Here is a 13,744-nt window from a genome sequence, read left to right on the forward strand (position 1 = left end):
TCCCTGCATATGCATGGGAACACACACACACAGCAATGAACACAGAAGGCCCTTGTAGTGGATGCAGGAGTTTACATTAGTCACCAGGGTTGGGATTATTGATAATTACATAAATAAATATACCCTGGCTACGAAGGTTAATCAGGGCTTTGGGCCTAGTCCTGACAGATGGTAGTGGGAGATGAGGCAGGAGCTACTTATTATTATCATCGATCAGTAGTAACTGCAACACTTTTCTACACTACCTAGGGTTGCTACTCCAGACGGTCTGTTCAGTGGACAGGCTGCAGACAGCTGATGGTCCTTGAATGGCCATAGGACCAAGGAGACTTAATGTCTGTCTAGATGACAGTTCCCTCTGGTAAATTGTTGCTAAAACTGGTGGCCATGTGGAATGAATGGGTTAAGACTAAATAGAAAGGGGACTGATGGTTAGTAATGGGAAGTCAATAAGCACAAGTTAAAAAATAGCAACTTTGATGACATGTCCTCCAAAGAGACAAAAAGGACAATTCAGAGAGAACACTCAGTGCTAGACCAAGTTCATATAAAACTAATATCCAAGAAGTCCAGAGGTCTAGTACCCCCATTGAAGGTCTGAAGACATCCAGCAAAACCACTGACATTAAATATTATGGCCGAATAAAAAAAAAATGCTTAAATACTCAAGAGTGGGAAGAGAAAAATGAATTTTGAGTGGGTTCTAGGCAGCCACTTTGTGCCATGGTGGTACTGAGCACAGGTGCAATGTGTTGGTAATATGATGCAACAGTAAGTAATCTAGCAGCTTTTATTTCATGCTGCAAATGATAAAACATGGTGTTGGGGAGCCCCAGGTAAAGGGTATTACAATAGTCAAGCTATGAAGACACCAAAGTATGAGTGGCCATAGAGATCCTCTTGAAGTGTTAATGCTTCAGCCTGAAGATGTTCCACAGATGGGTGGAATCAATAACGCTTTCATATTGTCTACACCTGATCACTAAATATCAACATGAAATCCAGGATCATACCACGGTCGCATATCTTAGAAACAGGTAGTAGAATAATTCCCAACAAGACTAATATCAGCCACAGCCAAGAAATAAAGTTATTTATGTAGACATGACAAGAGAGAGAATAATATTGCTCGAAAGTCTATTTTATCTAGAAGTACTATAACTGACCCACTGACAAGAGCAATGCTGTCATTTTTACAACATTCAAAATAAATACATAAATATAATGACAAAGGCAAGATTGTTTACTTATCAGTAGATGTATACTTCCAAGGCACAGTTACTATCAGAAAGTAATACAGTCATAAATTAATAACTTAATTATGTTGTCATGATTGATAATAAAACAAGGAAGTAAGGAGGAGGCGACAATGATGAACATTATGTCCCAGTGGCATGCACAGCCAAGGACAAAGTCTTGGATTACTCAAGCTTCAATCAGTTAGCATATAGTCATGGATGAATGGCCTACACTTGTCCACACTATTCAGACAACCTTCTAGATGTAGTTAAAAAATTGTACATCTTTACTAAGCCTATGGCCAAGGAGATCATCAAGAAGCTCAGCCGCATGTGCCAGTACTGATGGGAGACTAATGATGCCCCCCACCATTACGTAGATTGCAGTCAACCATCTTAAGTCATCTATAGTGGTGTTAAGGTTTGCTAGAGAAGCAGATTGCTTGATATGTAGTGGCATCTAGTTCCAGAAATGGGGAATATGCTGAGTTAGGTTGCTGTTGTGTCATTTGATGGTGTTGATGTGGTAGTACAGGTTTAGATTCCTAGAGTTGGTGCTTACTTTATCTCTGGATTGATAACAGAACATTTTCAAAGAGGATTGATTATTGCATGGAAGGCTCCTGAGGCTTGCCCCTTCAAGAGTCCATATGACACTGAGTAGAAGGACAGGGATTTTAATATGTCATAATAGCCAAAGGTACTGAGACCAGAGATCTTTTTAGGCGAGAAAGTGATAAGATCTGTTGATCTGGATTAGGTGCTTGGAAAATATGTTGAAGGGTAAACTGTATTTAATGGTAGACATAATAAGGGATGAATAAAGTGGGACTATAACTTCTTTGAACCTTGAGGAAGAACCAGAAAGGATAGGTTGTGCAAGGTAAAAGGATTTTCTAACCACCACAGAGTAATGCTGGTCAAGCCAATAGTCTGTTATCAACAAAGGTACTCAAGACCATGATGACCATGTCTGATTTATGGGTGATGTTATCTAAATAGGAACCATAACTAATGGAAAATTTAGCAGTGGAAGCTATGCTGCTTTCTTGGCATTGAGGGCAAGCCCATGCTTAACACATGCTGTTTGGTCCACACTTGCTGGAGAGTATTTATAACAGAACTGGATTTGATAACTGCCCCAGGCTTGCAATCATCAGCAAACCTGGTTAACCATAGGCAGTTGATATCAGCTTTCATGCCAGAGAAGGGTAGGGGGCCCACTAAAGAGCCCTATGGAATACTACTGGTGATGATTTTCTTTCTAGAGCAATCACCGCTAACTTAATGGTAAGAAATTAATCAGATACCCAGTTACCTATCCAGAGAATTATGTATGGGTTAATGTTGAGCTGGGAGAATTTGTAATCCCCGCATGGGAGATAGTGTCCAAGGCATTGGCAAGGTCTAAGTAAAGAGTGCATACTGTATACACCTTACTAATAGCATCAATAACCCTTTCAGAAACACTCAACTTGTTAGAGCAGGCATGAGCTACGTTTATAAAGCCAGACTGGTGTGTATCCACAGAAGTACTGTCACTTATAGCCTTGTTCATCAGTTCAGCTAGAATGTACTTCATATACATTTATAATGTACTTCATAGCCTTGCAAACAACAATAGTAAAACTAATAAGCCTATAACTCCTGGGGTCAGTAGAGAGGTCACACTGACGAAAGGGCACCACAACAGTTCTCCACAATCACGGATGTAACCTGTAGAGAACCTCAGGTTGAAGATTTAATGGAGGCATTACAGTATGTAGAAATGAACACTTCCTAGCAAGCATATTGACAGGTCCCATGGAATTGGTATTTTTAATTTTGAAAAGTACCAAATGGACTTGATCCAAAGTGACTTCAGGAGGGGAGGTATGAGGGAGAATCGAGGAGGCAAAAAAGAGGGTGAATAGGATAAAGTTGGAAAAGAACTTGTCCACAAGAATACTTGCAATGGATTAGAGAAGGAAGTAAAATTAGGGTTAAGCTCATTACAGAAGAGTTGGTTACTTCTAAGCTTTTTTAAAAAAGATCTGAGGAAGGTCTTGTGGTTTTCTTTAGGATTAGATGCAACCCTACATTTGTAATTGTCCTTGAATTTGGTAAGGTACGTTTGAGGGTATACTTATTTTGAAACTATTTCCTAATGATGAAGTTGGCATATTTTTGAGATGGCAAAGAGCTTTTTCTTTTAGTTTGTTGATGTGCTAGCTCCTCCACATAGGTTTAGTTTCAAACTTATCATTATGCTTATGTCAGACTGGTGAGGGTACTTCAGTACAGTTATCCAAGAGAGTAAAAGTCATACAAGTAGGCATCAGCAGCAGCTAGAAGCTTTGCTGGGAGCTATACCATTTGTGATTAATACTGAGATTAGTAAATAGCAAGGAAACTGGCTTTGGAATAAACCTTGAATGTAGGGAAGTTATTAGGGGCTGCAAAGCAGGAAGAAAGTGTTACAGTAAGATGGTCAGATTTCATTAATAAAGGGGTAACAAATGGGGTGGTGTAACTGGGGGAAATGTTTATGAGGGCAAAAGCAAAATATTAACACTTCTGATGGGCAGGGTGACAATTTGGTCAAGTGTACTGGCACTTACAATGTTCAGAAATCTGAGCATATTTGTTGTTGATAGTTTATTTCCCAGTTTATGTAAGTATACGTAATGAATTTGGTTTGGTGGTTCTGCAAGTGTCATAAATGGGTCTCTATAATTAGCTAAAACATTAATTATATTAAGTGTAACTAGGACTTCAGTCAGCAGTAGGTTTGTACCATACAGAATCTGGCAGGAGACAATGGGGTTATGAATAAGTATAAACAGCCTTAGATGAAATTAGGAGGCAAACCAGTCAAGGACCACAGAGAGGACCCATAGTAAGAATGCAAATGGTTTATCAGGCTACCATGACTAACTGTGTGAAATGCCACAGAATGATCACACTAGAGCAGGACAGAAAAGCAATGCTGATCTTGAGCCATAAACTAATCATTCACAACTGTAAAGGGGACTATCTCAGTGTTAAAGTGAAAGCAAAACACAGACTGAGTTCACCGATGGTAAGATGTGAGCCAAGCTGGATATAAACTACATTCATGATGATCTCACGAAAAAAGGGATGTTCGACATAGGGTGAAAATTATGAAAAACTCTTAAGTCCAAGGATGGTTTCCTGAGAATCAGAAAAATAAGAGCCCCTTCAGTAAAATTATAAAATGTCCAGTCTTCCATGACAGCACCAATATCTGACCAATAATCAGACTCAGTCAGAGCTGTAGATAGCTACTGTGGTGCACTGTGCAGCTCTCCAATCTGCCCCCCCCCCCCCAAGTCTCTAAGTTGAGGACCAAAAAGAAAAAATGGTCCTCTAAAAGATTTTATTTATTTGACATTTGTTGACCGGGAAAGTCTGACTAGGTCAGGAACCCCTTTTCAGCGGAGGCCCAGGGAGAAAATCTCCACAAACTGAAAACATTTGACAATATATAAAGTATGTAACTAGCAGCTTGCTGCAGCTAATTACCACACATACAATGTTGAAGTGCAAAAATGCACAAATGTAGCATTGGCACTCATTTCTGAATATTGGTTACTGAACTATACAGCACACACAGTACTGAAGCACTTTGGCCCTGACCACAAATGCAGTATTGGTGTTCATTTCTGAATGTTGGTTACTGAACTATACCGCACACAAAGCACTTCGGCCCTGATCACAAATGTTGCATCGGCATTCATTTCTGAATGCCAGTACTATACTAGCACCAGACTAACATCTGCTGATCACACCACCTGACACTTTATGTCTGGGGCAGCTGCCTCCTTTGCCCCACTCTAGCTAGGTCTCTGAACTCAACATATCTAGGATGACCATAACAAATCTTTATGGGCAAGGAACTACCCACACGGTGTGGTGTGCAGGCTTACACTCACTGTTAGGTGCCAATTGAAAACAGGATTGCCAGGCACTAACCACTTGCCATGCCTGAGACACCATTAGGACCCATGAAGTCTGATGGAAAAAATGCAGCTCTTATGGATGCAACCTTGAAAGTGAGGGATGTATCATTAGATACTATAACAGTGGTGAGTGGTGCATAGTGCAGACCCTAGAGAAAGTAGCAGGACCAGCATATTATAAGGCTCAGCAATTACCAAGCAAGCATATGGGAACTACAAACATACAAATGCCAAAACTAGAAGAATCCTGATCCACACCCTTGTACTAGAGCATTCTGTTAGTCATTGTCACAGCCTCCTCAGACTGAGCTGCCTTATTTGCCAAGTGTTGCAATACAAGGGTAATGGAAGCAAGAAATCAAACCTTGAGACGGACAGACACACACACACACTTCTGGCATCTGTATAGAGCATTGTAGTCTCTCTCACACACACTATGGGCATATGTATAATGCATTGCGGTTTTTCTCTCTCTTCCGTCTCTCTCTCTCTCTCTCTCTCTGTCTGACACACACACACACACACACACACACACACACACACACACACACACACACACACATACACGCATCTCTAGTATTGCTACAAATCACTGAATCTTCAGCTGGTAGTAATACTCAGACTGGGAATTTCCAGAGGAAGTCTTATTTGACTTGACTGAGGAGTCACAAATGTCACATTAGATGTACTTTCCAAAGCTTAGATTATCAGCAAATTTGAACAGATACTGTAATGAGAAAAACAAAACATAATGAGAGAAAAAAATAGAAGTGAGGTTTTTAATTTAGACCTATGTTTCAAAGTTTGCAAATAGCCATTCAGGGACTGAACACTGTGCAACTGGAAGGCATTTTTTACAAAAGAAAGAGAGAGAGAGAAATTATTACTAATGAATGGACCTATTTTCTACTAGCACCACATGGTTGAGGTTTGTCTTAAAGGTACGTGCAGTTTTAGTTAAAAAACCAATGACTGCAAATCTGCCATTCTAAATGTTTCTAATGTAACATCTGCGGTACATATTTTTAGAAACTGGTGTGGGGAAACGTGTGTGTGTGTGTGTGTGTGTGTGTGTGTGTGTGTGTGTGTGTGTGTGTGTGCGCATGTATGCTGTCTTGAAGTGTACTTCTTGTCAACATGTATGGTGCACCTGTGAAGGTACCAAAAGTAAGCTTTGCACTGATTTCCAAATATCACAAGGGATTACTACTTCTCACAAAAACCTTCATTGAGCTTTGTATCCCTTCTTCATAGTATTGATTAATGTCAACAGTCAGCTAAATGTTTTATGAGAACACAAAGTATGCAATTTTCTGTGCCGTTTTGACTCTCAAAGTTATGTACCATGTACGTCTCACAGAACTTTTACAATGGTGCTGTTGCTCTTTACCTCTGAATGCACAGCATTATAAATCAGACATATTAAATGAAGTTGCCAGTCTCACTGATATGTCAGGCTCTTGGCATTTTGTGATTCTTGTACAGTTAGCAGTATAATCTAAGGTCTCTAGTTGTTCTCTCACTGATACACCTGCTATATGCACATATGCAGAGTGCATTTTGCCAGCTAACCAATGTTTTATGGGACCTAGTCAAAATATTTGGTGATATACTACTAACAACTCCATTCTGCACAAGGACAGAATGGTACCATGACTTTTTGACACTAATTTAGTGGCTCTGTAGCATTTGTATAATGGTGTATAGTTGGTTGCTTGAATGTATTTTGAAAATTCATTAAACTACTGGTCTATAAAATGAAATACTTCAACTTAACTGTTTTACAGTTGGATGTCTAACAAAGTGGGGGGCACAGCAGCAATGAATCTAATATTTGACATACCAAGTACTCCTCATCTTCGAGGATGTTCTACCTTGGGTTTATTTGTTTTTTTTTTTGGGGGGGGGTGCCTACGCAGATTCTTGTTTTTTTTTATTTCAGACTGAAATGTTTTGGCCAAATTTCCTTGAATGAGTTTCAAGTAAATTTATAGGACACCTGCTTTTTTTAAATGAACCAACATAATGTAGTACAAAATGGTTGACCAACACTATAGCACCGTTTTGCAACTATGGATCTTACAACTGCAAAAGTACTACACATACATGTGAAGGCATACCCTGTTACAGTGACACCAATATGAAAGACAGAATAGCATTCTGACATTAATATATTTATGGTTATTATCGGAGGTAGAATCCTGTCTGATGTGTATATTTCCATAGTGAATAAAGGCAAAATTTAAGGTATTTGGAATGAATGGAATTCAAGATAGATATCATTTAATGGGATATGCTAGGAGAGATAAGTCATAGTCATGTTGACAGATCAGCTTTATTTAATATCAGCATGCATGTGTTTTTAACATTTATACAGTTCAAAACTTTAGAGGTTACCAAAAGTTAGGAGCTTGCCCTTTTCAAAGCTAAACTTCTATAAGGCTTGCTTTTTTCTTATACTTTCCACACTATACATTTAAAGTGTTGTGAGGAGGACTATTGAGGTTGAGATGGGGGGTGATGGTGGTTATAAAATACAAGGAATGGTGCTTAATGTAAACTATGGAGTTATAAAACACATGGACAGGTGCGTAATGTAAATTATGGGGTTATAAAACACATGGACAGGTGCGTAATGTAACTTATGTAGTTATAAAACACACAGACCAGTGCTTAATGTAAATTATGGAGTTATAAAACACACGGACCTGTGCTTAATGTAAATTATGGAGTTACACATTTAGCATCCACACAGCTGTGCAAGATATTAAAGAAGTTTGGAAATAGAGCCAGTTGGTAAACCATAGACTACCCTGAGTTGGAACATTCTGGTCTGGATCAAACATGTAGTAATACCTAATCCAATGCTCTTGGAAAGCTCAGGACAGACTTCTAACAGTTTTAGTCCAGACCTCATCACCCAGGCAGTCAGAAATACCTTTGTCATAAAGTTGAACTTCTTAGATATATGTCTTATTGTGATAGCTTGTCATTAAACCCATTTTTGTGTTCACTGTGGATTGACTTGAGTCATGAGGTATTCAAAATCTACAATTACAGACATTGTTGGAATTTCCCCTTTTCCCAACATGCAACAATCTTAGAATTTTAGGGTTAATTATAGTATAGATTTTTTCACTTACTTTCTCTTCACTGTATATACCATTTTGCCATTTTATTTAGTGATTACTCATGTTTTGTTCCTTTTTGACTGTCATCACCTTTGACTATTGAGCCTCCCCCTGGCTTCTCCTTTACACAGGCTGCCAGCACAGAGGATTAAGACGATGAGATGTTAACATAATGGAGGTTCTCACAGAAGAATGAGACTACATGTGCTTCCTGTAATCTGAGGTTTGAGTCCCTCAACCTCCATTTGCCTTCTGTGCGACTGAGAAAGTCACACAATCAGGCAGTGCTCTAAAGAATCTGGGCTGGGCTCCTCAGTGGTCCCCTGGACCACTTACCTATTACATTTAGGTTTTAACATTTATTTCAATGGGTGATGGTTTGTACTGATAAGTTTTATTAATACATTTTACCACAGCTATTCAGGCTTACTATAGTTTGACTCATTTATTTTAGCTTGGTGCTTTACTGAGTAGGTCTTGTGAATAAATTTTAGTGTAGGGATTTAGGATTACTATATATTATGAGTTTAAAGTCTTTTGGGGATATTTGAGTTTATTTTTTTTTCTGTTTTATTGACTGGTGCATGACTCAGCAGTAGTACTGAGCCTTATGAAAATTAAACAGTTTCTAAATTCAACTTTTAGCTGACACTTCTTTACTTTGCCCAACTATGGTATGCTAAATATCCAGAAGCAATGCGCTTGTTGTCCAATAATTGCCCTTCACTCTTGAATTGCTCATAAATTATAGTAAACATGCTGTCTTTATGGGCCCTAACAAAATGCCAGGTGTGTTCATATATCGTATCAGTAGGTCTGCCTTAAATCCATTTTCATCTCTTTCATAGCTCTTCATCACAGTGTCAGTCAATCATAGCATAAAGGGAAGCACTGATTTCCTATTATCATAAGGGAAGGGTGACTTAAATCACCAGCAAGAGCAGTTTTATAAGCATCACTGGGGAGAGCATTTATGCTGCTGTTTGAAACTATAAATCACAGAATATCAGAGCTGTCTGGGTTAGCTGCCAATATTCCATAGCCACTGTACCTCCCCCCACCCACAAAACTAAAATTGTGTATTGTGAGTTGACACCATATTTTGCCTTAGAAAAATCTAAGTAACATGATCGCTCTTCTTATAGCTGTTTTCACAAACATACACTCGTATATCTCTATCTATACATATATAGACCCACAACCCCTTTTTTCCCCATTTCACACATGGGGTTCAAGGTGTTACTTCGACAGTGACAACTTATCTCCTTGAAAAATGTAATTACTGTCCGAGCACTTTTAATAAATTACTCAGAACAGCACAGTTTTCACAGGTCATAGACATGTCTAACTAAAATTTCTGTGAAAATTAAAACAAGTAATAGATAAAAGTCTTCCAACTGCCATTTTACTATCAGACTTATCTGAAACATTCTGTCCACTATCTCATTGTGGGAATATGAATAACGTGATCAACGATAACTGGATCGATTGTTTTATTGAGCTGCTCTATTAGTGAACTTACAAAGGTTTGCATAATGCCATTGTTATTCATCAACAAAGGAAAACTCTTTTCCATAACGCCCCAAAACATTAAGCTTATGCTTGCTCAAATTTACTTTCCTTCAAGGTTATAAACCTTGTCAGGTTCTTGCTATTAAAGACCTGCCTGTTCACTACCATTCCCTCTCTCTTGCATCTCATGCCCGAGATCCTGCATCTTCATCAGTGATCTGGTCACAGATCAGTTCCCAATAAGACCCCTTTCTTTTATGATGTTTACTTAGAATGTTCCTGTCCCTTTGCTTTTTGCTTCTATCATGTGCGTAACCCACCCAAATGAGATGGTTGTATCCTTTTCCATAGCTTGGTAATTGCTTTTTAGCTGGTAATAATATTAAAGTCACAACTGCCTTCACGTGCTCCCCTTTTCTAAGTCCCCTATTCAGCCGAGATATAAATACTTGGCTTTCAGTTCCACTTTGTTCATAGGTAGCTACTAGGCTATTGGTCCTGGGCCTATACAAGCCCAGCCAAAAAGGTACCCTAGCTTTTGCCACCCAAGAAAATTATTTTCCTGTGCCCCTGTCGAGCAGAGCCACAGAAGTGCTCCCCGGGGTGAATTTCCCATCTAATCATCAAGATTTTTCTTTAAGAGTGATAATGAGGAGCTTTGTATGATATAGATAGGTAGTTTATTCCAGAGTATGGGAAGTTTCTGGGACAGGAATCTATCCCTCCAGCATGTTCTGTTTATTGTGGTGACAAGGTTTAGGTCCCTAGAGCGTGTAGCTCGTAGGGATTGGGATTTCTTTAAGTGGAGCATGTCCAATAGCTCTGGGTTTGACATAGCTTTGTATGTTAGGCAGAGATCACCTCTGAGTAGGCGATATGCGACGGAGTAAAGCTGGGGTTTTCCGAGACAGTCTGCGTAGGGCATCTATTTGTGGCCTGTAAGCCTCTTTGTGAGGTATTTCTGCGGCCTTTCCAGTTGTTGTAGCTGTCTTGTGAGGTACATCCAAAAGGGGCATTGTACTCTATAATGGCTCTAATGAGTGATGAGTAGAGGGGAACAATGACCTCTTTTTTTCTGGATGAGAAACCTTTTATGATGAGGTGTGCCACGTAGAAGGATTTCCTGACTACTGTGGCGATGTGATTATCAGAGGAGAGACTACTGTCCACCCATGTTCCAAGGTCTCTTATCACACTTTCAGTGTTAAGTATACTACCGCCTATGTTGTAGTTCATGGGTACAGAGTTTTTACCAAAGGGGATGACAATGCACTTTTTGGCATTGAGCTTGAGGCCATGGCTTTGACACCAGGCATCTGTCTCAGTAACGCTCTTTTGTAGGATGTCCACATCATTAGGAGTTTCGATTATGACTCCTAGTTTGCAGTCATCTGCGAACTTCATTAGCCAAAGACCTTCTGTGTTAGCCTGTACTTCAGAGAAGTAGATACCAAACAGGAGAGGACCCAGGACTGAACCCTGTGGTACTCCACTTGTCACTGGTCTGAAGTCAGATTTGGAGTCTGCTACTTTCACAATGTGGGTTCTGTCAGTGAGCCATTTGGCAACCCATCTTGTGACATAGGGATTTATACCTAGTTTAGTGAGTTTAGTGAGCCTTGGCAAGATCTAGATAGGCTGTGTGAATCACCTTACCCTTGTCTACGGCTTTGGTGACTGCTTCAAAAAAGTCTATCAGGTTTAGGAGACATGATATGCCTTTTACAAACCCGAACTGGGTGGGGTCCAGAGTTTGTAGATTACCAATGTCTTTGTTTATAAGTTCCATAATGATACATTCCATGGCCTTGCAGACCAGGCTCATCAGGCTAATGGGGCGGTAGTTCCCGGGGTCCGTGGTGGCTCCCCCCTTGTGGAGTGGGATAACCGTCACTGTGCACCATTCAGCAAGCACAAAGCCTGAGGTGAGGCTATGATTGAACATGGTACTTAGGTGGGGTGCCAGTTCAGTCTGTAGTTCATGAAGAACACAGCCTGGGATGTTGTCTGGTCCCATGGATGCTGTGTTCTTGGCTTTGGAGAGTGTGGTTTTTACCTGTGCAGCCATGATTACAGGAACTTTGCATTCTTCCGGTATAGAGATGGGCTCTTTAGGGGGTGAGAGGGGGGTAAAGTTAGCACTAAACCTATCTGGCAGATATTGGCAATATCAGTTGGGTCTGTATATTTAGTGCCATTGTGCTGTAACTCAAAGCAGATCTGAGTGTTGCCACTGAGATTCTTGACATAGCTATAGAATGATTTGTAGTTGTCTTTAGAATCGGTGGTGATTTTGTTTTCGTAACTAGCTTTGGAGGATTTTATAAGGGATCGCAGCTTCTTACTGAGGCTGACCAGGGAGCTCCTCCACTCATGGGATTTTACTCTCTTTTGCAACAGTTTCTTCCTTCTGTTGTACAGTTTGTTTATGGCATGGGACCACCAGACTGGCTTCCTTTTTTTGGAGGATAGCGTATTGGTTCTGTTTGGGATAGCATGATCCAAGCACTCATGTAAGTGCTTATAAAGTGCAATTGTGTAGGATTCAGTAGTCATAACTGTATTGTCCATCTGCATGGGTGTCATGAAGTTCACCACTTATGTCTTAAGAAGCATGAAGCTGGCTTTGGAGAAATTTTTTACCATGGTTTCCTTAATGGGGTGGGGGTGGGGGGCAGGATGTGGATATCTAGGGTAATTAGCTTATCAGACCAATGAGGCATTGACTTAAGGTGTGGAACACCAGTCACTCATGGTTGTAATGACTAGATCTAGGATATCATTGCCCCTGGTGGCGGTGTGGATAATTTGATCCAGGGCATTGGAGTTTATGAATTCCAGAAAGCGCCGAGTGAAGGAGTTGGTACATGTGTAGCTTTCCCAGTTAATTGTGGGGTAGTTGTGTCATTATTAGGGTGTTTGGTTGAACCCTAATATTTTCCAGTACATCAAGAAAAGAAGAGTGGGAATCCTGAGGCATGGTGGGTGATCTGTAGCAAGCTACAATTTGGATTGCAGTTTTGCCCAGAGTTAGTTGCACTTGGATAACCTCAGTTGCATTATGCTGAGCAACTAGCCTGGAGGTGTGGATATCCTTTAGTAATATGGACACACCTCCACCTTTGGTGTTCTGGTCCAGGTTACATGGCCGAAAAGTGTGGTATGAGTTATAGCCTGGTAGTGCAGGGGTGCTCTCTGGAGCCTTGAACCAGGTCTCAGTCACTGCACAGATATCGATGTTCTCCATTTTAAGGAGTGCCTCGAGTGAGTGCATTTTGAGATTTAGACTTCTAGCATTGAGTAGCATCACCCTCAGTTTTTGCTTGCCTGTTCCTGTTATGGTGGTGAATTTGTCATTTGAACCTTGCCTAGAAAAAGGCACTATAGGGGCGGCAAGAACCTTAGCCAGTATCCTGAATTCCAGGGGTGACAGGTGCAGGCCATCTCTGGCAAAGCATCGTGGTCTGTCGACCATGTCATCCCAGGCAGACAGATACTGGATCTCTTTAGAATGGCACCAGAAGCTTAACCAATTGTTGAAGTCAATCATTTTGTCCTTGTACTGTGGCATCATTCTGGATGATGGCAGAATGCTACTCAGGGCTAGGGTTATACCTGCCTGGGCTACAAGATTGGAGAGCTCCTCCATGTCTCTTTTCATGTAGTCCAGGGAAGTACGTCTCAGGTCGTTCACACCAACATGGACAATGACAGAGTCATATTTGTACTTGTTTTGGAGTGACCTGAGTACGTGGGTTATGTGGCGGATCCCGGCACCCGACAGACAGCTGACAGTAACCTTCTCCTTGTTTAGCCTGGTGACTGGGACATCAGTGTGCCTGACTATAGAGTCACCTATTGGCTGTGGTTGAGTGGCACACTAAGTCTGCGGGCTATGTGT

The sequence above is a fragment of the Protopterus annectens genome, chromosome 1.part0, assembly GCF_019279795.1.
Source record: "Protopterus annectens isolate FY-2018-M chromosome 1.part0, PAN1.0, whole genome shotgun sequence".
In the NCBI taxonomy this organism is placed as follows: Eukaryota; Metazoa; Chordata; order Ceratodontiformes; family Protopteridae; genus Protopterus; species Protopterus annectens.